This window comes from Choloepus didactylus, chromosome 27 (assembly GCF_015220235.1).
Source record: "Choloepus didactylus isolate mChoDid1 chromosome 27, mChoDid1.pri, whole genome shotgun sequence".
Taxonomy (NCBI): Eukaryota; Metazoa; Chordata; class Mammalia; order Pilosa; family Megalonychidae; genus Choloepus; species Choloepus didactylus.
This window is the reverse complement of record NC_051333.1, coordinates 21144393-21167825: the sequence shown is the minus strand read 5'-3', so window position 1 is coordinate 21167825 and position 23433 is coordinate 21144393. Positions and strand designations below refer to the sequence as shown.

Below are 23433 nucleotides of genomic sequence, written 5' to 3'. Positions count from 1 at the left end.
AAGACCATTCTAGAAAACAGCCATTCTGGTCTATGCCCTTCCTGGGAAGAGCAGGTATAAAATCCTTTCCTCTTTCTAAAGAAATATTTGCATACCTTTAGCCAAAATCTCCGCAAACTGTATGTTTACTGTAAATGCTATGGATGAGTGAAAAGGTTAACTGTGTTTAAGATATTAATTAACCAGAAAGTCTGATAATGGGGTTATTTACTTAGGCTCCTCACCAGAGACACCCAGATTTCATATGGCTGAGCCCCATGCTTTTCTTAGGGGAAAGCCGCACCTTTAACACCAACCTTGTTTCAACCAATAAGAAAGCACTTAACTATAATACCTACTTTTAATCAAATAGTTGGAGATAAAGCTACTGAAACTAATTTCCAATGTGCCCTAAGCAGGTAGGGAAAGAAGGCACATTACTGTTTAAAGGCACCATTGCTTCTGTGATTGGGGCCAGGGGCTGATCAAGGCAAATTATTATTATAAATTATTGACTTTTAAAAAATAATTTGATTTTTTAAAAGAAGCACGATACATCTAAAACCTCAATTCCAATAAGGGAGGGTCTCTATTACAAAAGACCATCTCACTCAAAATTACCTGCTGTGTCCTGTTTCTTTCTGAGCAAATAAGGGTCTGGGGGAGTTTGAGAGAGAAGGGGCTGGTCAAACAGATGGCCCCCAGAAGTCCAGTTTTCCGAGGTGTCTTCCTCTTTCTGTGAAACCACCAGAACAGATTCCAGCAGCTAAAACAAAACAGCTGTGTTTCTACCCACCCCCCCACACACACTCCCCACCACTTTTGGCTGATGAAGGGCACTGATTCATGGAAAGGAGACAAATATTTCAGGCTGCTTTTCATACACTAACAAGAAGCAAATTAGGAAATCATGTAAGTACAATACCCAAGTCATCCTTTCCTATTGATCACATGTAATTTACATCTTACAAAGATGTGAATTCTTGCATTCTCACTCCACAAGGAAAATCTCAATGATTTATTCATTTCAAATGAAAAATAGAAGGTAGATGAGAAGAATGACTTCACAGACTGCACCGTTCTCGGGGCACTGGTGCGAGGCTCTCTTGCACACTGCCCGAAGGCCTCCGTGTGCAAGTCCCTCTAATTAACAAGGTGAATCAGGCGGCAGCTCTCTAATTAGTGAGCATGACAAGCCAGCGGAAACAGCCAGGCAGACGGGTACACAGAGCTGGCCAACAAAGGCTCGGCACATTCCAAGTTAAAAATGCAGATTTCTTCTAAATAACTATAAAAAGTGTGAGTGTAGGGAGAAAATACCTAATTTTAATTCTCGTGTTTCATGTGTATTCCTCACTCGTTCTCAGGGATAAGCTAACTCCTTCTTAAGACAGGGTTTGCCTCAGCTCTTTGTACAACCTTTCCAGGCAAAACATCACTTAAAACACAGGCATTTTTGCTTGAAATAAGGATCAGCTTCTTAGTTTGGGTTTTACGATTAATTTGTGTTTATTTTAGTCCAATAAACACTTTTACCGACTATTTGTCCTTAATTCTTCCTAAAATCAGAGCTGTCTGATGGGAAAGTCTTTGGGGACTGACATTGTGCTTTCAGTCCTCAGGATACACTGAAAGGAGCCCCTGAAGTGCAGGAACTAGTGAAACCTCCCACTCTCCAAAGAGGGGTAGTGCCCGTGGCCCCAGGATCACCTTGAGAGACCCTCTTGGCTTCAAGGTGAGCCTAGTGGAGATGGGTCTGGCCCACTGGTGTTTACCCTGATTTTACCTGCCTGCTTATCTGCCCATCAGAGGCTGTCCTTTCTCGGTTGTCAGCTAGTCCTTCTGAGCGTGCCTTGTAGCTGGAGAGACGTCTGGCCGGCAGCAGCCGAGCTGCATGGGTGTGACCTGCAGTCACAGTGCCCGTAACACAACTGGGTGCTTTAAGAGCTCACTGCAGCACACATGGGTGGCAACTCCACTCCTTACGTCCACTTCCTAACGATGGGCTCCAGAGGACACGGTTGCAGCTGCTCCCGTTCAGCCCGGTGGGTCTGATGTCACTGAGGGCTTGTCAATCACCTCTGCCTCCTTTCCACCCCAGTGGCTTGAAAGGTAATCTTGTCTAGCATCAGGAATGGGCTTGTGGATGGAGAACACACTGACTCATACTCAGATACAAGAAACCGATTGAGCACCATCGCTGAGGCAAATACTGGCCATTTGCTCTGGGGCAGCATGGATGTTACCAACATTTTATAGCTGAAGAAACTGGGTGTCAGGAGGGTTACTAGAAAATGATGCTGGCATCACAACTTGAACTCTAGAACCTCAGCTTGCACTGCTCTTCTCCTAAGACATGTTCCCTGCCTCTCCTGGTGGACAAAAGGATGTCACTTCCTAAAACTCACCGCTCTTCTCAGCAAAAGCCAGTCCCAACAGCTAAGTCTAACGCCAGTGAGCAACAAAACTGTTTTTTGCAAATGAATAGTCTTCTGCCTCTCTCTGGAGAGAAATAAGAATGCCAGGCTTAGAATACGGGAAGCTTCATCTTACCCCTGCACCATCACCCTCCTCAACAGACTGAACCTCATAAAATATCATTTCGAGACACATATATGTGAAATAATTTGAAGAGTAGTCACAGAGAAGAGGGCTGGTCACTGCTATTGAAAGAAGCTGCTGTGGCCAAAAGCTGGCCGGGGCTGGAGATGGGGAGTTGCTGTGCTCACTCCCCCTCTGCTGAGGCCTTGGGGTCCACCCTCCTGCTGGGTACGATGGTGGCTCCCAGGTTTGGTTTCTCTAAAGGTTTTTCTCTGCATCCAAGCAAGCATCCCCACCCGTGTCCTCTCTTTCTTCTTCAACTCTTCATTCACTGTCACGTTTGCACTGCCTCTCATCTTTTAAGCACACGCTCCAGCGTTAAGAGTTTCCAGCACACCCTGGCCCATGAGGACAGCAGCTGCCCAGTGGAGAGTGCAGACAGCACACACTCTGGAAGCCTGCGGAGGCCTTCAGGGCCCCCAGCCAGTGCCTGCCCTTCCAGGAAGCCCTCCCTGGTCACCTTCACTGCCAACCCCCTACCACAGTAACTTCTCCCTCCTCTGAATCCCAAAGGTATTTTATGGCATTTTCTTGAGACATTCATCACATTGGCCTTTATCCCGTGCTACCAACTGTGCAGGGGAACAAACACAAGCTTCCAGCAGGTCAGACCTCGGCTCGGTTTCTGCCTCTGCCACATTCTGACCCAGCACCTTTAGTTTCTGTTTCCTTATTGGGAAAAAAGTAGGAATATCCCTCCTAACTCAGAGGATTGTTAAGAGGACTAAATGAGATAAAGCTATAAATTGGCTTCATGTGGTATCTGGAATACAGTGGGTGCTAAAGAATAATTTAAAAGCAATTATTATTTTCACATGAAACATGGTGTAATGAAAAGATGACGTATTTGAACTTCAACTATCTCCGGTTACAACCCCAGGTCAGTTATGAACTAGCTGTGTGACCTCAAGCAGGACACTAAACCTCTCTGAGCCTACATTTCCTCATTCCTTAATGTAGGAATGGCCATTCCTAACCCACAGGTGTGGGTCAATGAAGTAGCGGGTGCCAGAGCACTCAACCCAGGGGACATTCAGTAAAGGCCAGTAAGGCAAGGACTTTGTCTCCTTCATCTGTATGTGCTGAACCAGAAAAGGAATTTAAAAAAGGGAGCTGCTCTCAAAAAATGATATCTGTGGAGGAAATGAGAAGAGAAGAGGTATTATAGATTCATGTTTCTTTTGAAATCAATATTCTTTATGGCTTTGGACTAGCCACGTGTCCTTCCAGGGTCTCAGCATTTTCGATCTGCAAAGTGGGAGAATACTTTTAAAATGTTTATAAGCTTAGGAAATTATGTCAAATTATGAAAGGACTATTTCAGAAATTTAGTTAATTATTTCCACTGAAGTGAATATTATAGATAAAAGCATATGTTTTTTGCAATCCCACGTTTTTACTTGCTCATAATTTCATGCTACCTTTGTGTGTAATAACAAACATTTATGCTTTTAACCTGCAGAGGTGAGTCATCTGATTTAATTCCCTACAGCTGTTTTTACATCAAAATTAGTGAAGGTCAAATTTCATTTAAAAAATTATGACACGTTTCCATACAAATAGCTAAAAATGTCTGAACTTCCTTGCTGAAAATTTAGAATATGTTTAAAAATTCCAAAGAAAGAACCAATTTTTAAGGATTTGCGAAGTGTTGAAATCAATTTATTTTGAGGACAGAATAGTTAACACTCCATTTAAATACATACTAATCTGTCCTTAGGAATATCTTTTGGTACTAAAGACTTCTGTATACACACTCTTTCCTGAAATGCTATTTTATCTCAACAAGAACTTAAAGTAAAAAAAAAGGAAAAAACAAACAAACAAAAAATACCATATCATACTTATTTGGCCCTGCAGAACATCTGTCCCGGCTGGTAAGAATTCCCCAGACAGATTCTCCTAGAGCCACGCCAACTTTGCCCAGGGATGGATCATACCCTTAGGGCACTGCTTTTCTAGCAGCAGTCAAGGCCAGGGCCCAGGGCAAGATGGTCAATTATAATTAACAGCTTTAATGCAGAGTTCCCTGATGAAAAGTAGACTCTCCAGGGCTCTGGCTGGGCAGGAAGCCACCATGTCAGCGTGATAGAAGGCTGTGGTTGGCTTGCTCTTGCCAAGTCTTCCAGGAAGCAGCTGGCAAAACCATTGCAATACAGGTTCTGCCCATCAGCCTGGCCAGCTGGGAAGCTGGGTTTGGTGGGCATGTGGAGAACCAGCATCTCTCAGGGGCTGGACCCCAGGAGGCAAGCTCTCAGAAGTGAAATAAAAAAATCAGCAGGCCTATTTACTGATACATAAAGAAGCCACCCGTAGGAAGGATGATACTTGGCCTACGTGGCATGCATATTCTCCTCTTCCTGGACACAAGGGTGGGTTTACATGTTTTTGGGGCAGCTCGGCTTTGGCCTCCATCTCCCACGTCACCACGGTGGTGGCCCTGCTTTGAAGGCAAGGCACTGCCAGGCTTCCCTGGGTAATGCCTGGATGGGCCTCTCAAAGTCTTGCTCCTTGTTGTCCTTGAGTGGACCAGTCCTGCTTCTAAGAGACACATCCTTTTGAGATCTGCCCAGGAACCATCCTGTCAACAAGCTATGAAGTCCTTTTTCCTTCTGTCTTTTCCAGATTCTTAGGTCACTCCACTGTGGTCACAACCACAGAGCCACAGTCTCCTGAAGAACAAGTTTACCTTAATTTATTCTCTCTTTAAAAATAAATAAACCCCACTGTCTGCTGATGGTATGAGTCAGAGAAAAGTTTCCTCTCTGCTCTCCTTCTCTTTCCAATGGGGCCGACCAGACAATCTTGCTAAGATCCACCATGTCAGGCTCCAAATAGAGACAGTGGTGTGTGCAAATGGTTGGGGGAAGCAGGGAGCTGGTCTCTCATTTGGGGAATGCAGAAGATATGACTAAGAACCAGGAAGTGCTGCAAGAACCTCTCTGTTTGGGCCTGACATTTGTGGCTCACGCAAAAAGTCTGTAATGAGATCATTCCTCCTGCATTGCACAAAAGATTCAAATAGATCACTGATTTTTCCAAATGGCAAGACAACTAGGAACACAATAAAAAAGTCTTACACCAAGATCAGCAACACACATCTCTATTAAAGCAAAAATATTTTGGAATAAGCAAGAATTAATGGTATTGATCATGCTCCAGTTTAGAAAACCACTTTAAAATCATCATTCAAAAGGAGGAGTTGAGACTGTGGCAATAAATAACAACTTAATAATTTATCATTAATTATGGAGTGATCCCTTCAATCTAGCCTCTGTTTCATCCGTGTCTTATTAAGAGTGAACATTTCAATCTTTACTGTCTTGCTGAATACAATTAGCACCTGATTCCTGCTTTTAAGTTCAGACTAATTTCCCATTTATACCTCTGACACCTCCCTGCAGCCTACTTGACTTGTCTGACACATTTGCCCAATATCAGGAAGACTCTGCAGAAAAGAGATTTCTTACCCTCATCTTTCAGCCACATGAATAGGTTTGCACGAGGCTTGATATATGGATAGCATCTTTGGCTATAAAGTGTGAAAAAGTCATTAAAACAGAATTATCACTAATGGAAGAATGATAGTTTTTGATATAGGAAGATTTTAAAGAATATCCTCAGATATTGGTGCATTTAAAGGTTAAAATTAAAACTGTGTTGCTGATGTTTGTTAGCAACAACAGAAACTGCACAACAGATAAGGATTTCCTTTATCTTGCCCCAAATGGCAAACTCTATGCCCAAGGTGAAGGATTCAAGTCTAGAGCAAAAGCCATGGAAACTAGAATTGAGAATCTATGTGATTCCACTAACAATGTCTCCGAAACAACAAACAGAAAGACAAGGAGGTTAAGAGCATGGGACTTTTGAATCTGGTGTTCTTGGGTTTGAATCCCAGCCTGCCCCTACCCCAGCCCCCATTAGCACTCCCTATTTACTCTCAATTTCATTGGCAAAATGGGAATAATTACAGTGTTGTTGGAAGAATTAAATGGGATAATGCTCCAAAGTGCTTAGTGACACTGCATGGCATATAGCAACTATTCAAAATTCTTTAGCTGTCATCAGTTGCATTATCAAATGGATGTTCCATTTGTCTGTAATGGTCAAAGTCAACCACAGTGGCTGAAATTTAGGCACACTGGCCTCAGCACTGCTCTGTAGCTGTGGGGCCCGAGCCTCAGGCCAGCAGGGCCTTGTCTCTACGTGAACTTTTAAAACTTTTACTGTATTTAATGTTTCTTTGACTTTTCACATAGCCCTCCTTTCTGTGATATACATGCTATCTGCCTACTGCACATCTCCACTTGTATGTTTAATAATCAAGTCAAAATTAACATGCCTGAAGCCAAGCTCCTGAAATCCTTCCCCTAACCTGCCCTGCTCAGTTAAAGGCAGCTCTGTTTTTCTAGGTGCTGAAGTGTAAAAGCTTGGAATCATCCTTAAGTCTTTTTATCTGATGCTCCATTCCAGTCCCTTGACAAATTCTGTCAACTCAGCCTTTGAAATATACCCTGAATCCAACCACCTCTCTCTCCACCTCCATGGGTGCCACTGAGGTGCAGGCCGCCATCTTCTTACCCTGGCTTAACAAAATGGGCCCTACCTGGCTTCCCTGCCTCCACCCAGACCCCTTCCAATCTTGTTCTGGTTTGCTAATGCTGCCGTTATGCAAGATACCAGAAATGGATTGGCTTTTATAAAGGGGATTTACTTGGCTACAAATTTACAGTTCTAAGTGTCCAAACTAAGGCATCACTGAAGAATGGGTGGTGGTGTCCGGACACCTCTGTCAACTGAGAGGGCAGGTGGCTGACAACTGCTGGTCCTTTGCTCTGGGGTTGTGTTTCAAAATGGCTTTCTCCAAAATATCTCTGGGCTTCTGTCTTCACTTAGCTTCTCCAAATGTCCTTCTGTCTGCATCTCCAAGAGTCTACAAGCAAGCATCTGGGTTTTGGCTTCGCATATCCCAGGGTGTTTTCCTCTCTCTGTTCTCTGCGCAAGCCCCCTTTAAAGGACTCCAGTAAACTAATCAATACCCATCCTGAAAGGGAGGGGTCAAATTTCCATGGAAACATTCATTCAGGAGGTCACATCCTGATAAAAAAGATTAATCAATCTGCCTCCACAAAACATACAGCCATATTCTCAGCATTAAAAAATATGGCTTTTGGGGGAATATATATCCAAATTGGTGCAAGTCTATTCTATTCTCTATTTGAGAACAGAACTGTGAACAATTGAGTCAAATCACAACCCTTACTCTGCTCAAAATCTTCCGGTGGCTTCCCATCTCGCACAGAGTAATTTATATTACTTACATTTGTTTGTTCATTGTATTGTCGTTTTTAGAATCCTGCTCTGTAATTGCAAGAGATGACATTGGCTTGGACTAAATGGTAGCGGTGGAGATGGAGAGGGGTGGATAGACAAGAAAGATGAAACAGAAAAAGGGAAAAAAATTATGCCATCAAATCTAACAAAATTTTTGTTTATAATGCCTACTACTTCTTAGCTTAGTAGAAAGAAGAAAATTCTGCTTTCTCCAGAGATTCTGATGAATATTCAGTTGAAATTTTCATGTTCTTCTTTTCTTATGGAATGAACCTTTTTCTGTCTGCTCCTATCATCTCTAAGCTGAAAAGATCCCATGAAACTTTTGCTTCCATTGAGCCAAAAAGTCTTTTTCCCTTTTTTTTGGTGCCAGCTTACCTCTGTATGCTAGAATAAATCTGTACACTAATTACCAGCTTCCTTACAATCTTATTCTTTACATTTACACAGAATCGAGAAAATACAATTAATGAGTATTTGTTAATACAATTATTTTCTTTTAGCTAGAGTCAACATAACCTATAAACTATCAATGACTTTTAGAAAGATATTCAACAAAGAGATTGTATTTATTAGCCATTTTGAACATCTCCAGCATCTGGTCAATAGAAAGATTTACCATATTTTAATCACTTTTTTAAGTCTCACAGACTACTAACAGATTAATAGTCTTCATCTATTTTAGTAGACCCTTCTAACAATGAAAAAAAAATTCCCTTCCAACTCAAATTTCAAACTCACTATAAGAGAGACAGATTTAAGAGAAAACTGACCATGCTGTTTACATTAAGAATGGAAAAAAAGGCACTTACTTACTTAAAAAAAGTAACTGGAGGGAGAAAACATTTTGAGCAACAACATGCTAAGCAGTGTATCATTATTCAATTATGATGATATCCTTGTAAATCAGAAAGCCCTTTAACAGGCTGAAAGATAAGGAATTTCCCATGCAAATAGAAAATTAAAAATAGATATTCAAACAAAGCTTCTTTAGTCATCTTGACACCAATTAGTGATCATTGCTTAATTTACACATAAGCTGAGTTTGTAGAGTATGACTGTATCTTAGCGTTAGATTTTTTGATGCTTTGGAAAAATGGGAGTTCTTACATCTCTTTGGGCAAAATAGAAAATAGTGCCCGACATGTGAACTTGCAGGTGTTGCCAGCCTAAAAGGAAAGAAGCAACCCAGGCTGAGGTTCCTGTTCAGGCTTAGATCTGTCCAGACATGGCTCATCCAAACAAACCCAAAGGTCAAGGCTAGACCCAAAAGACTTCTCAATTTCAATAAAGTCTTTTTGAATAACTTTTGGCTTCAAGTGGGCACCACCTATTTAGGGCAAGAAGCTTGATAGATTTCCCTTTCCTTGTACAAAGTGGAGTTTCCTTTCCTTTATCCTAGATTTTTCTCTCTTAAGAATTCACATTGTATATTCTAGGGTTCAGTAAACAAGACTATTTGCACCAAAACATTAGGAACTCTCGCAGCCTTGCTTCGCCTGTTCTGTGCCTGACATGCATGCTCTCCTCCTTGGGTATCTGGCAAATCTAAATCACCTCCCAGTTGGTTCTCTAGACTGGTCAGTAAGTCCTTGATGGCGACTGGCCCAGGATACCCAATGACAGCTGGACCTGCATCCCTTCTGCAGTTGGTATCACTCGGAGCCTACTCAGGAGGGTTCAGATGACCCCAACTTCCCAATCCTCCTTGGCCTACTGTATGGCCTGGTGAAACCAGGCTGAAGTCTCAGATCTGGGAAGGGCTTGGCACCCTCTCCAAGACCATAGTTTCCTGTACTCTGGTATCCACATTATGGATAAAGATGTTAAACAGAGTGACTCTCTGTATTCCCAAAGAACCCAGCATTAGTAAGTCTCCAGGTCATTCATTCATGCTGGCCCTCATGTTTCTGCAAGCCAGTTTTCTACCTATGCCAAGACATCAACTTTCACTCATACTGGAACTAATTTTTAAAAAACATCCTCCATATGAAATGTTGACAATGTCACCACCTCAATCCCTGCAGCTGCTTACGACACCTAGGGACGTTCACTGAGTGCAATTCCTTCTTTCACTCTCTTTCTCAATGCCCCCCCCTTTTTCTTCAAAAATTTATATGTGCTGGGAATTATGTGTATTTTTTAACTTAAAAATCTTAACATTATGCCATATTTGTTTTGAGTTGGATTTTTAAGAAATAAAGCTGTACCACTAGAGGTGAAACCCCCGTTTCCTTCCTCATCCCACCCCCACTTCTCCACCAGAGGTATCCAGAAGCTTGTGTTTAGCCTTTCCACTCATATCATACCCCTATGTAAGGATCTTTAAAGAATCTATAGAGTTATTTTCTTTATTTTTAAACTTTACGTAATGTCATACTGTATACATCCCCATTCAACATGTTCTTTCCCTCATCAATGTGTGCTCAAGATTCATCCATGTTAATGCACAGAGATCTAGTTCAATAATTTATTTGGGGATCAAAACATGTCTCCCAAAAAGACATATTCCAGTCTTAATCTGTATTCCTGTGGGTGTGAGCCCATTTGTAAAAAGGATCTTTTGAAGATATTATTATTAGTTAAGGTGTGGCCAGATTTGAATCAGGGTAGGTCTTAATCTGAATGACTGGAGGCCTTATAAAGAGAGGACATTTGGCTGCAGTCAGTCACTAGAAACTAGAAACTGGAATAAGCCAGAAGACATAGAAGCCAGAAGTCAGACACAGGCACAGCAGGAGATCAAGGACACAGCCATAAGACGGAGACAGAGATGCAAGTCAAGGAACCCCAAGGACTGCAGCGAGCCATCACTGCACTACAGACTCTGAGAGAAAGCACGACCTTTCAGATGCCTTGATTTAGGTCTTCTGGCCTCTAAACTGTGAGCCAATAAATTCTTATTGTTTCAGCCAACCCATTGTGTGGTATTGTCCTAGCAGCCCTGGCAGACTAAGACACTGCTCTCTATACTAATTCATTATATTAATATCCTTCAATTAAAAAAATCTGTTTTCCTAATGATGGACACATAGGTTGTTTCCCATTTTTTCGCAGCTGCCAATACCGCTTCAGTAAAGCCCCTGAGACAAGTCTCCTTGTGCACATGCTCAAGAATATCTCAAGGCTGTATAAGTAGATCTGGAATAAACTTGGTCAAAAGGAGTGCATGTATTCAACCTTCAACAGGTATTGCCTCCAGAAGTACAGCTGGCTATACTAACTTGTACTCTGGTCTACAGGGTGAGTTCCTATTTCTCTAGTCGGTTTCAAATACTTGTCAAACATTTTAATTTTTGACCATATGATTGATATAAAATATTTCACTGTTTTAATTTGAAGTTCCCTGATTACTGGCAAGTTGAACATATTTTCATATGCTAATTGATCACTAAATCATCCTTTTCAGTTCATTGTCTGCATCTTTTGCCCTTTTATTATTGGGTTGCATATTTTTTTCTTTCTTTATATACTATGGAAACAAAGCTTTTTTCAATTATGGGGGTCTAAAATATATTTTCCCAAAGTAGGCTTGCATTTTAACCTTATTATTGGTGACTAGAACTATTAAACTTTATTCTGGTATACTTTATCAGTTATTTCCTCAAGACTATGCTTTCTGAGTATGTTCTGGTTTGCTAATGCTGCCATTATCCAAAATACCAAAAATGGGTTGGCTTTTATAAAGGGGATTTATTAGGTTACAAATTTACAGTTCTAAGGCCCTAAAAGTGTCCAAACTAATGCATCAACAAGAGGATACCTCCACTGAAGAAAGGCTGACGGCATCCAGAACACCTCTGTTAGTTGGGAAGGCACATGGCTGGCATCTGCTGGTCCTTTGCTCCTGGGTTCTTGTTTCAAAATGGCTTTCTCCAAAATATCTCTGAGCTTCTGTCTCTCTTAGCCTCTGTGCATCCTTGCTTGTTGTCTTTGTTCTCTCTTGCAGCATTTCTCTCTAAGCATCTCAGGGTTCTCTCTTAGCTTCTCCAGGGCAAACTCTGGGCTTCTTCTCTTAGCTTAGCATCTTCAAATGTCTTTCTGTCAACATCTCCAAGTGTCTGGGTCTGTGTCAGCTCTTAGCTTCTCCAGGGGGAAAACTCTGGATTACATATCTTAGATTCTCTCTAAATGTCTCTCTCAAAGGATTCCAGTAAACTAATCACCCACCCTAAATGGGTGGGGTCACATCCCTGTGGAAATAATCTAATCAAAGCTCCCACCCACAATTGGGTCGGTCATATCTCCATGGGAACAACTTAATCAATAGATCTCACCCACAATAAGTCTGCACTCACAAGACTGGATTAAAAGAACAAGGCTTTCCTGGGGTCCATAATCATTGTATCCTAAGACTATAAAGATAGATTATTCTATTTCCTTTAAAAAGTTTTGAAGTTTTACTTCTCTTATTTTGGCAGTTAATCTATATGGAATGTATTGTTGTATATGAAATAAGGTAGGATACTATTGTATATAAAGTAAAGTAGAAGGGTGTGTTGTTATCCTTGCAGTTCTATTAGTATTTTTTATTTTTACATTTTAATTTTGAAATAATTTCAAACTTACAGGACAATTGCCATACAAAAATAATAGAAAAGCTATGGAGAGAACTCCCATATAACACCTCTAAAGATACCAACTTTTAACATTTTGACAGATTTGCCATTTCTCTGCCTCTATCTATCTATCTTTTAAACTTTTGAGAGCAGGTTGTATATACACATCATGGTTCTTGAACACCTAATACTTCCATGTACATTTCCTAAAAACCAGGATATTCATTTATGTAACATCTTAAGTGCAGTTATCAAGTTCAAAAAATTTAACACTGATATAAAGCTCACAGTCGATATTCCAATTTTTCCATATGTCCCAATAATGTTCTTTTGGGCCTTGACTCCTCCATTGTTAGATTCAGAACAGGATCATGAAATGTATTTAATTGCTTTTGTCTCTTTAGTTATTTTACTTTTTTTAATTGCAGAAACATATATACATCACAAACTTTCCCACTGCAACCACTGCTGAACATACCATTCAGAGCATTTAATAACATTCACAATGTTGTTCAACTCTTACCACCAGAAATTTCCCATTACCCCAAATAGAAACTATATATCCATTACTCATTAACTTCCTACTCTACCACTCCCTACCACTGCCCCTGAATTCTATTTTCCATCTCTGTGTTTCCATACTGTAGCTATTTCATCTACGTGTGCAATCCTTTTGATGTGCAATTTAGAAGGTATTAAATGAAAATTGGGTTGTTATAAATTTAGTGTGTTAAATTTAGGGTTTGCTAATATTTTATTGGGGATTTTTGCTTCCATATTTCTAGAGGATATTGGTCTGTAATTTTCTTTTCTTGTGATATCTGTCTGGCTTTGGTATTAGGGGGATGCTGGCCTCATAGAATTAATTAAGAAGTCTTTCCTCCTCTTCAATTTTTTGGAAGTATTTGAAAAGGTTTGCTGTTAACTTTTAAGTGTTTGGCAAAATTCACAGTGAAGTCTTCTGGTCCTGGACTTTCCTTTGTTGGGAGATTTTTTCTTACTGGTTCAATCTCTTTACTTCTTAATATGCTGTTGAGATATTCTATTTCCTTTTGAATAAGTTTAGGGAATGTGTGTGTTTCTAGGAATTTGTCCATTTTATCTAGGTTGTCTAATTTGTAGGTGAACAATTTTTCATAATATCCTCGTAATTTCTGTAATATTGGTAGTAATATTTCCCCCTTTTATTTCTGATTTTATTTGAAAGGTCTCAAAAGACCTTTTTCTTCTTCTTTGTCACTCTAACTAATGGTTTGCCAATTTTAGTAATCTTGATAAAGAACCAACTTTGGTTTCATTGAGTCTATTGTTTTTCTATTCTCTATTTATCTCCTTTCTAATCTTTATTAGTTCCTTCCTTCTGCTCACTTTGTGTTTAGTTTGCTCTTCTTTTCCTAGTTTTTCTATGTGTGAAGTTAGATTACTGATTTGAGATCTTTCTTTTCTTTTAATGTAAGCATTTAGATTCTAAATATTCCTCTAAATATGGCCTTTGCTGCATCCCATAAATTTTGGTATGCTGTGTTTTCATTATCAGTCTCGAAATATTTCTTAATTTCCCTTGTGATTTCTTCTTTGTCCTATTGGCTAAGAGTTTATTACTTAATATCCACATATTTGTGAATTTTCCAGATTTCTTTCTGTTATTGATTTCTAGCTTCATTTCATTGTGGTCAAAGAAGATGATGTTATGATTTCAATCTTTATAAATTTGTATTTCCTCTTTGGAAAAGTGTCTTTCCATGTCTTTTGCCCATTTTTAAATTGAGTTATCTTTTTGTTGTTGATCTCTTTATATATTCTGGATATTAAAGCCTTATCTGAAATATGGTTTCCAAATATTATCTCCCCTTGTGTAGGCTGCCTTTTTACTTTCCTGACAAAGTCCTTTGATGTGCAAAAGTATTCAATTTTAAGAAGATCCTATTTATCTATTTCTTTTTTCATTTTCACACTTTGGGTGTAAGGTCTAGGAGACCACCTCCTATTAACAGATCTTTAGATATTTCCCTACATTTTCCTCTAAAAGTTTTATGGCCTTAGATCTAATGTTTAAGTCTTTGATCCATTTTGAGTTAATTTTTACATAAGGTATGAGAAATGGGTCCTCTATCATTCCTTTGAATATATCCATATCCAGTTCACCAAGCACCATTTGTTGAAGAGGCTGCTCTGTCCCAGTTGAGTGAGCTTGACCACCTTATCAAAGATCAATTGTCTACAGATGAGAGGGTCTGTTTCTGAAAATTCAGTTTGATTCTGTTGATCAGTATACCTATCTTTATGCAAGTACCATGCTGTTTTGACCACTGTAGCTTTGTAATATGCTTTAAAGTCAGGTAGTATGAGACCTCTAACTTCATTTTTCTTTCTCAACATATTTTTTAGCTATTCACGGCACCCTGCCCTTCCAAATAAATTTGATAATATTGGTTTTTATATTTTTGCAAAGTAAGTTGTTGGGATTTTAATTGGTATTGCATTGAATGTATAAATCAATTTGGGTAGAATTGACATCTTAACTACCTTTAGTCTTCCAATCCAGGAACACAGAATGTCATTCCATTTATTTAGCTCTTCCTTGATTTCTTTTAGCAATTTTTTTTTGTAGTTTTCTGTGTATAAGTATTTTATGTCCTTAGTTAAATTTATTTCTAAATATTTGATTCTTTTGGTTGGAATTTTTTTTCTTGATTACTTCTTGAGATTGCTCCATACTAATGTATAGAAAGACCAATGACTTTTGCGTGTTGATCTTGTATCCTGCCACCTTGCTGTACTTATTTATTAGCTGTAGTAGGTTTGCTGTACATTTTTCGGGATTTTCTCCATATGGGATCATGTTCTCTGCAAACAGTGAAAGTTTTACTTCTTCCTTTCCAATTTGGACACCTTTTATTTCTTTTTCTTGCCTAAGTGCTCTAGCTAGAATTTCCAGCACAATGTTGAATAACAGTGGTGACAGTGGGCATCCTTGTCTTGTTCCTGATCTTAGAGGGAAAGCTTTCAGCCTTTCCCCAATGAGTATAATGTTGGCTATGGGTTTTTCTATATATTCCCTTTAGTATGTTCCTAGCCTTTGAAGTGTTTTCATCAAGAACGGATGCTGAATTTTGTCAAATGCCTTTTCTGCATCAATTGAGAAAATCATGTGGTTTCCCCCTCTGATTTACTGATGCGGTGTATTACATTAATTTATGTTCTTGCATACCTGGAATAAAATCCACTTGGTCATGAGGTAAAATTTTTTAATGTGCTGCTGGATTCAATTTGCAAGTATTCTCTTGAGGATTTTTGCATCTGTATTCATTAAGGAGATTGGTCTGTAATTTTTTTTCTTGTAGTATCTGTCTGACTTTGCTATCAGGGTGATATTGGCTTATAGAATGAGTTAGGTAGCTTTTCCTTCTCTTCAATTTTTTTGAAGAGTTTGAGCAGGATTGTTGCTAATTCTTTCTTGAATTCTTGGTAGAATTCACACGTGAAGCCATCTGATCCTGGATTTTTCTTTTTTGGGAGGTTTTGATGACTGATTCAATCCCTTTACTTGTGATTGGTTTGTTGAGGTCTTCTATTTCTTCTTGAGTCAGTGCTGGTTGTTCATGCTTTTCTAGGAAGTTGCCCATTTTGTCTAAGTTGTCTAATTTGTTAGCACATAGTTGCTCATAGTATCCTCTCATTATCTCCATTTCTGCAGTCAGTAGTTATATCCCCCCTCTCATTTCTGATTTTATTTGTATTCATTTCACCCCCCACTCTCGTCAGCCTAGCTAAGTGTCCATCAATTTACTGATTTTCTCAAACAATCAACTTCTGGTTTTGTTGATTCTCTCTATTGTTTTCATGTCCTCAGTTTCATTTTTTTCTGCTCTAATCTTTGTTATTTCTTTCCTTCTGTTTGCTTTGGAGTTAGTTTGCTGTTCTTTCTCTAGTTCTGCCAGGTGAGCAGTAATTCCTTGATTTTTGCTTTCTTCTTTTTTAATATAGGCATTTAGGGCAATAAATTTCTCTCTCAGTGCTGCCTTTTCTGCATCCCATAAATTTTGATACACTGTGTTCTCATTTTCATTTGCCTCAAGATATTTACTGATTTTTCTTGTAACTTCTTCCTTGACCCACTGGTTGTTTAAGAGTGTGTTGTTTAGCCTCCATAATTTGTAAATTTCCCAGCCTTCTTCCTGATATTGATTTCCAATTCCATTCCATTATGATCTGACAAAGTGCTTTGTATAATTTTGCTCTTTTTCTATTTATTGAGACTTGCTTTGTGACCCAACATGTGGTCTATCCTGGAGAATGATCCATGAGCACTTGAGAAAAAAGTGTATCCTGCTGTTGTGGGGTACAATGTTCTGTAAATGTCTGTAGAGTCTAGTTCATTTATCATACTATTCAAAATCTCTGTGCCCTTGTTGGTCCTCTGTCTGGATGTTCCATCTATTGATGAGAGTGGTATATTGAAGCCTCCAGCTATTACTGTAGAAGTGTCTACTTCTGCCTTCAATGCTGTCAGTGTTTGCCTCATGTATTTTGGGGCACTCTGGCTTCATGCATAAATATTTATGATTGTTCTGTCTTCTTGAAGGATTGTCCCTTTTATTAACAGTGTCCTTCTTTGTCTTTTTAAATTGTTTTACAATTTGAAGTCCAATTTGTCTGATATTAGTATAGCTACCCCTGCTCTTTTCTGGTTGTTGTTTTAAGTGAAATATCTTTTTCCAGCCTTTCACTTTCAACCTATTTTTGTCCTTGAGTCTAAAATGAGTCTCTTGTAGACAGCATATAGATGGGTCCTGGTTTTTTAAACCATTCTGCCAGTCTATGTCTTTTGATTGCAGAGCTTAGTCCATTAAAATTTTATGTTATTATTGTAAAAGCAGTAATTTCTTCTACTACTTTCTTTTGTATTTTATACATCATATCTTTTTTTTCTCTCCTTTTACCCTTACTGATAATCTTCATTTCAACACTCTTTTCCAAACCTCTCTTCTCCTATCTTGTCCTATCTGCCTGTAGCACACCCTTTAGTATTTCTTATAAAGCAGGTTTCTTGTTCACAAACTCTCTCAGTGTCTATTTGTCTGAAAATATTTTAAACTCTCCCTCATTTTTGAAGGACATTTATGCCAGATATAGAATTCTTGGCTGGCAATATTTCCCTTTCAGTATCTTAAATATATCATACCACTTCCTTCTCGCCTCCATAGTTTCTGCCGAGAAATCCACAAATGTTCTTATTTGGCTTCTCTTGTATGAGATGGATCACTTTTCTCTTGCTGCTTTCAGAATTCTCTTTGTCTTTGGCATTTGACAATCTGATTAGTAGGTGTCTTGGAGTAGGTCTATTTGGATCTATTCTATTTGGGGTTTGCTGAACTTCTTGGATCTGTAATTTTATGTCTTTCATAAGAGTTGGGAAATTTTCAGTGATTATTTCCTCCATTATTGTTTCTGACAATTTTCTCTTCTCTTCTCCTTCTGGGACACCCATAACATGTATATTCATGTGCTTTGTTGTTGTCATTTAGTTCCCTGAGACCCTGTTCATATTTTCCCATTCTTTTCCTTACTTCTTCTTTTGTGTGCAGGATTTCAGATATCCTGTCCTCTAGTTCACTAATCCTTTCTTCTGCCTCTTCAATGTGCTGTTGTATGTCTCAACTGTGTTTTTCATCTCTTCTACTGTGTCTTTCATGCCCACAAGTTCTGCCATTTGTTTTTCAACTTTTGAGTTCTTCTGCATGGTCACCCAGTGTGTTCTTTATATTCTTCATCTCTTTTGCCATATTTTCCTTCAACTCATTGATTTGATTTAGAAGAATTGTTTGAACATCTTTAATTAGTTGTTTCCACTCCATCTTATCACCTTTGTTGGCTTATTAGCCATAACTCTTTGTTTTGGTATTTTCATCATCGCTTTAGATTTTTTAGATTTTATAGTATACATCCTTAACTTATCATGGTCCACCATCAAATCGTATTGTTATATGTAGAATAAGAACCTTACAATAGTATACTTCTTTTTTTTTTTCTTCAAGCTCTTTGTGATCTTTCTTTACTATATTTTACATACATTACATTAATCAATAAGTTTTGCCAGTCTGATTATGCCATGTACTTTTTCTGATGGCCCTTTCTCATGGTGCCTTCTCTTTTTGTTTTGTTCTGTTTGTGTTTGCTCATTTTTATTGAATGCTCATATATTTTTTATAACTTCACATTGGTAAATTCTTTGAGGTTTTAATGAAGGTGGGATCCTCCAGAGAAGGGATTTTCACTTATTTCTCTCTATATCCCATTTTCAGATCATTTTCGCACTGTGTGTTTTGGGTGTAAACTTTTGTGAGGACGTGCTTGTGGTTACAGTTTTTTAGGCAAAATTGTCCCCCCCCCCCCATTGTATCTCAGCACCAAAATTCAAGGATAACAATTTCCATGAAATCTAGTTCATCTTTGCTCTAAGGGTATAATCCTTAGGATCTCAGCTTTATGGGGTAGTGTCATATTAGACCCTCCATATTGGATGGTCCCTGAGCTTTGTGCCCTGCACTCCACAGCCCAAAATGACATAAGAGCCAAACTTCAAGTTCCTCTCATTTATCAAATGCCCTCAAGGTCAAAGGCAGTGTGTCCTGGGTGCAACCAGACATTCTTCAGTGAAGATATCCTCTTGTTGATGCCTTAGTTTTGGCAGTTTTATGTCCTTTGAACTTTAATTTTGTAACTTAATAAATCTACCTTATAAAAGCCAATCCATTTCTGGTATTTTGCATAAAGGCTGATCTAGCAAACTGGAACAGATTTTGGTATCAGAAAAGTGGGGTGCTGCTGAGTTTGCAAATACCAAACTTGTTGGAATGACTTTTTAAATGGGTAAGGGGAAGATTCTGGAAGAATTGCAAAGAGCTTGATAGAAAAGGCCTAGATTGCTTTGAAGAGACTGTTCATAGAAATATGGACTCTAAAAATACTTCTGATGAGGCCATAGATGGAAATGATGAATGTGTCATTGCCAACTGGAAGAAAGGAGATCCTTTTTTTTAAGTGGCAGAGAATTTGGCAAAATTGAATCCTGGTGTTTGATGAAGGCAGAATTTGAAAACAGTGAGCTGAGATACTTAGCTGAAGAAATCTCCAAACTAAATATGGAAAATGCAGCCTGGCTTCTCCTTGCAGCTTATAGTAAAATGCAAGATAAAAGAGGTAAGCTGAGAAGTGAACTCTTGGGCACAAAGAAACCAGAGATTAATGGTCTGAAAATTATGGGCTTCTAGAAAGTGAGACCCCAGAGGATAATGTGCCACATGAGGATTTAATGAACCCTGAAAACAGCCAGCCATTTCAGTGCAAGCTAGGATTGGAGATGGAGTTATACAGAAAGGATTTATGCAAAGTCCTATTGTCTGATGATTTTGACCTCTGTATGCTGCATGCCAAGCCAACAAAGTTTTTGTGAGATCTGTATAAACAGAACCACTGCCAGTCTGGACTGGAGGGGATGGAGAAGGGACAAGTTGAGAGAAGGATGACTTCAAAGGCAGAACCATGGAAGCTAAGGTCTGGAGCCAACAAACCTCAGGTCAAGAGAGTGGACCTACCCATGCATGTGGAAAGGGTGAGTCTGCCATGGAGGCAGAGGGCAGGCCTTCTGCCTCAATGCTCAGGAAGAGTGCTGCCACCCCAGGCCTCAGAGAGGGTGGAGTACATTCCCTGGAGATTGGGGAGAGCCTGGTCACCACCCCATTGTTCAGAGAGGGGAGAGCCTTTGCCCTGGAGATGCAGAGTCTTGGTGGTACCCTGGTGCTTGAGGAGGGTGGGGCCAACAAGTAGGTGGTCTCCCCAATGCATGGATATGTTGGAGCAATCATCCCAGTGTTTGGAGCAAGGCCTCTGCATAAGCCTTTGGAAAGGGTGGGACTACCGCTATCTCAAACCCTGAGGTAAAATATCTTTCAATAAATGACTCTCAGACTTTGAAATTTAATGAAGTATGCCCTGCAGGTTTTAGAAATTGTTTTGGTCCCATGAACTCCATTTTCCTTTCAACCTCTCCCCACGGCAATGGGAACTTTTCTCCTATGACTGTCCCTCTTTTGTATATTGGCAGCAGATAGCTTGTTCAGAGTTTCACAGGTGCACAGCCAGAGGAGAATGCTGCCTTAGGACAAACCACACCCATAACTGATTTTGATAAGACTTTTCACTTATCTATATTGTGATGGAATGAATTTATTTTTACATTTGGAAAGAACATGTCTTTCTGAGGTCCAGGGGGTGGAATATGCTGGTTTGAATCTATTATGTCCCCCACAAAGGCCATGTTATGTGATGCAATCTTGTGGGGGCAGACTTATTAGTCTTTTGATTAGGGTAGGACATTTGATTAGGTTGTTTCCATGGAGATGTGACCCCACCCAACTATAGGTGAGACCTTTTGATTAGATCATTTCCATGGAGATGTGTCCCCACCCATCCAGTGATTAGTTCACTGAAGTATTTTAAGACAGCTCATGGAAAGGAGAAGCTGAGAGACATTTTGGAGAGAAGCTAAGATATGTAATCCAGAGTTTGCCCCCAGGAGAAAACAGGGACCCAGATGCTTGGAAACACTGGGAGATACAGACAGAAAGACGTTTGGAGATGCTAAGCTGTGAGGTTGAAGCCCAGAGTTTGCCCCAGAGAAGCTAAGAGAGGACCCCGGATGCTCAGAAACACCCTGGGAGAACAAGCAAGGATACACAGAGGCTTAGAGAGAGAAGCTAAGAGAGACAGAGGCCCAGAGACATTTTGGAGAAAGCCATTTGAAACCAGAACCCAGGAGCAAAGGACCAGCTGACAACAGCCACATGCCTTTCCAGCTGACAGAAATGTTCCGGATGCCAATGGCCCTTCTTCAGTGAAGGTATCCTTTTGTTGATGCTTTAGTTTGGACATTTTTATAGCCTTAGAACTGTAAATTTGCAACCCAATAAATCCCATTTATAAAAGCTAATCCATTTCTGGTATTTTGCATAATGGCAGCTCTAACAAACCAGAAAAAACAGTGTCTATACTTAACTTTCTGAGTTCCTATCTTCACTTGATTTTTGACTTGAGAGCTTCTTACTTTCTTGCCAGCTCACTGATTCATTTAATAATACATTTCTTTTTCATCCAGCATTTCTAGTTGTTTTCAATGGGAAGGTTGACCAGGGTACCCAGTGCACTGCAATGTCAATGAGTAAAGTCCTCCAGAGTGATATTTCTAAAACACCAACCAGATCATCTATTCTACTCCTCACACATCAACAGTCATTCCCCAATGCTTTCACAATCACGTGGAAACTCTTTAGCCTGATACCCAACGACTTCATGATCTGGCCCTGCTCATCTCTCTAGCCTCTCTGAAAGGCCTATTGAGATGTATCACAACTTGCACAGCATTTTCAAACCTCCCTGTCTTTGGGTATGTCATCTCTTTTCCACCCCAACTTTAAGGTTCACCTTAACTACTGCTTTCCCAGGAAGCCACCCACGACTCAGTCTGGGTTCATGCTCTCATGGTTTATTCACAAATATGACAATGCTTACCCTCACTGCACCACAGCATCAATTGCTAGATCAGTCCCTTCCACTGGACTCTAAGTTTCTTGCAGGTGAGACCCAACAGAATATATTTTTTCCAGCACAGAGTACAGCCCAGAAGAGGTATTCAACAAGTATTTGTTAACTGAATGAATAAATGAATGAATGGAGGAAAACCATTATAGCTATGGCTCAGGGGTTAATAAGCATTAGAATGGACTAAGAAGATTTGATAAAGGATAGGGTATTTGAGCTGGAAAATGTAACATTTAAACTTAGAAAAGAGTTTGATGACCTTAATCTGGTACTAAATTTCAAAAAAGTTCAATGTCTTAATTTTTCACAAGCCACATGTTCTGAACCTTCCTACAGAAAAACCTCAGGCAGTTAAATTGAAGAAGCATTGTCTTCACAGGTTTGTGTCTTCCTGGCAAGATTCTGAGCAGCAGATGATGCCCATTTATGCTTTGCTTAGAAAATCAACACATGGTAGGTTAGGTCTCACGGAATAAAGGAAAATGGGGTAAGAATTGCTGTTGAGGGAAGTAGGAGAAGATACAGCCTCTCTTTACAAACATGGTGGTTGATTTTTACTGGAATTGATCTGAACATAATCTGGTTAGTAGCGTTAATCTTTACTTATCATGGCTGTGGAGGACTGTAGTTCTTTTTTCCCCCACTTACATAACTATCTACCTGATGCATTTTCACCATATAACCCTCCATAATAACCAAAAAAATCCAATTTGAAATATAAACCCAAGAAACATGAAAATTCCAACTGGGGCAAGAAATCACATTCAAAGACATTAATTTTCACTTTTATTGTTCCAGCTGTTATACTGTTAATTGATACAACCTATTTATTCATAAATAAATGTATTCATAGCAAAAATATGGATACTCAAGCCTCATGTAACTGTCTGTCTGAAAATTTAAATTTCTCCAACCTTAGAAAATTCTTAAATGTAATCATTGTTCAGTGGCTGGAACATATTTCTTATTGTGCAGTACCTTCTGCAGTTTGGTGAAGATATGAGTTCTTAATTTGGTAATTTGGGGTGGATTAGCATGTTTTCATGTTATAAAGCTGAAGGGACTAAATTAATTCAGGACAATGTTATCATTCAATTATTATGCTAATACATATATCTGATGGCCATGCTGGTGCCAAGAGTATTTCTATACTTTTGATAACATTTAAGATTTTATATATTAAAAGTTATGTCTCTATAGTGGTACTCACTAAAAACCAATAGCAAATAAAGTAACCTCAAGATCTAAGAGATGAACATGATAAAATGGTGTATCCAAAGCTAAACAATGTTGAATCACAGCTGTCCACTCTATGCCAATCTCATCAAGACATCTGGCGGTTCAACCCCTGCCAGTT

The 23433-nt window shown here is 39.3% G+C and overlaps 1 long non-coding RNA gene across 4 annotated transcripts in view; it reads right to left on the bottom strand.

The window, feature by feature from the left end:
• Positions 1-23433, bottom strand: part of LOC119521582 — a 317896-nt gene that overhangs the window by 55141 nt on the left and 239322 nt on the right. The gene's annotated exons all lie outside the window — the stretch shown is intronic.